Source organism: Triticum aestivum, chromosome 2D (genome assembly GCF_018294505.1).
Source record: "Triticum aestivum cultivar Chinese Spring chromosome 2D, IWGSC CS RefSeq v2.1, whole genome shotgun sequence".
Taxonomy (NCBI): domain Eukaryota; kingdom Viridiplantae; phylum Streptophyta; class Magnoliopsida; order Poales; family Poaceae; genus Triticum; species Triticum aestivum.
Window position 1 is genome coordinate 605645609 of NC_057799.1, and position 1828 is coordinate 605647436.

Sequence of the window (1828 nt, forward strand, 5' to 3'; positions counted from 1 at the left end):
TGATCTTATTATTCCTTGTTTGTTATCATTGTATTTGTAGTACTGCAACCGTTGGAAGCAGAGCTCATCATCACACACACAATATGACAATTGACATGATCACCATAGTGAGAAGCCTGGCACAGTTGACTCTACTTCAGTTGGCCTTCCTGCAGTTCACCCTGACCTGCCCGCTGGATCCGGTGAGCACGCCGATGCCGCCCATCTTCACCATGGCGTCACGGAAGTCGTCGAAGAAGCCGGCGCCCATGCCGGACGCGTAGGCGGTGGTCTGCGCGTCAGCCGAGCCGCCACCGCTGAACAGCTGCTGGTCCGAGTGCAGCAGGCCCTTGTTCCGCAGGAGGTTCTTGTAGTAGAAGTTGTCGAACACGTAGGACGTGGAGGGGTCCAGCGGCGAGGTGTTGTCGTCGCCGGTGCCGTCCGTGGATGGGCACCTTGGCTTCAGCGACGTGGCGAGCGTCGCGTCGAGGCTGGGCGCGGTCTCGTTATAGAGGCGGCCGCGGAAGTTGACGCACCGCGCCTGTCCGATGGTGTGCGCGCCGGAGAGCGCCACCATGTCCTTCTGGGTGAGGCCCTTGATCGAGAATGCCTTGGTCAGGGCGCCGAGGTCGGAGGTCGGCGCCGGGAGGTCGCTGTTCGCTGTGTCCTGGCTCGTCGTCGTCCCGTCCCTCCGGCCTAGCTCCACGTCCCACGTAGGCCCGCCCAGCTGTAGATCACAACAACCGGAGTTCATAGCAGAATTAAGCAACTAGACTTGAGTTCTGATCTGAAGCTTGTATTCGTATGGTGCTTACCGCGACGACGGAGTCACGGGCGGCGACGGCGAGGATGTCGGCGCAGGACACCACCTTGGCGCAGGCTTTCTCGAGCTGCGCCTTGATGTCGTCGACCAGCTCGAAGCCGCGAAGGGAGTTCTTGTTTGGCACCGCATTCTTCTCGCCGGTGGCGCCATCGAGCAGCACTGATCCGTCACAGCCCTGTACACGTCCACGGGTCAATGGTTAGTCCTGCCGGAAAGAGAAATCGTATGAAGGCGACGAGCGTATGAAGAAGACACTTGCATTGACGAAGCAGTCGTGGAAATGGAGGCGGAGCAGCGACGCGCCCATGCGGGATTCTTTGGAGACGGCGGCTCTCACGGCGTCCTCGATGATGTCCAGAGCGTCCGGGCAGGTTTCGTCGTAGAATTCAGCGGAAAGATCCGCTGAAACAATGGCCGAGGAGAAGAAGAGCAAGGCCACGATACCGTAGGAACCGAAGGCATGCTTGGGTGATGTCATTGGTAATGCCTAGAGCTAGCTACGCACAAAGAGAATTTTCTATCTTGAGTATATGTAGTGTAGTGTGTAGTGTGTGCCGGCTAGGATAGCTAATTAGCTACGTGCACCGAGGTATTTATAGGGGATATTTCCGGTTATGCCGCTGACTCGCTGTACCCTTTTGTTTCTCCAGATGCAGAGGCCCGGGATATATCCTCTTTTTTTTAAAAAAAATAGAATAGCGCTATTTTTTTTCAATGACCTTCTCTTGCTTTAAAATGCATCATAATGTTTCGTTGTGTACCAACGAATAAGAATGAACTTGCTTCAGTGTGAATTTGCTGCTACCCAACAAATCGCTATGATACATTTTAAAACAAAAAAGTAACAAAAACATCATTTTATACACAAGACAACCATGCATTGTCAAAAACAAGGAACGTAATATGAACCTTAAACAACATCAGACGGCGGATATCATGTGCATGATAGAAAACCCAATCCCGGTGCCACCATTCCTATTTCCTTGGTAAAAAAAAAAAAGAAGGGTGACACTTATACGTCTCTCT

At 53.1% G+C, this 1828-nt stretch overlaps 1 pseudogene across 1 annotated transcript; it reads right to left on the reverse strand.

Moving 5' to 3' along the window:
• LOC123050351 (peroxidase 2-like) lies at positions 1–1361 on the reverse strand (annotated as a pseudogene). The gene is made up of 2 exons (XR_006423755.1): positions 795–1361; positions 1–706 (listed from the first exon to the last, which is right to left on the reverse strand). The product of XR_006423755.1 is annotated as a peroxidase 2-like (transcript).
• Positions 1362–1828: the final 467 nt, after the last annotated feature.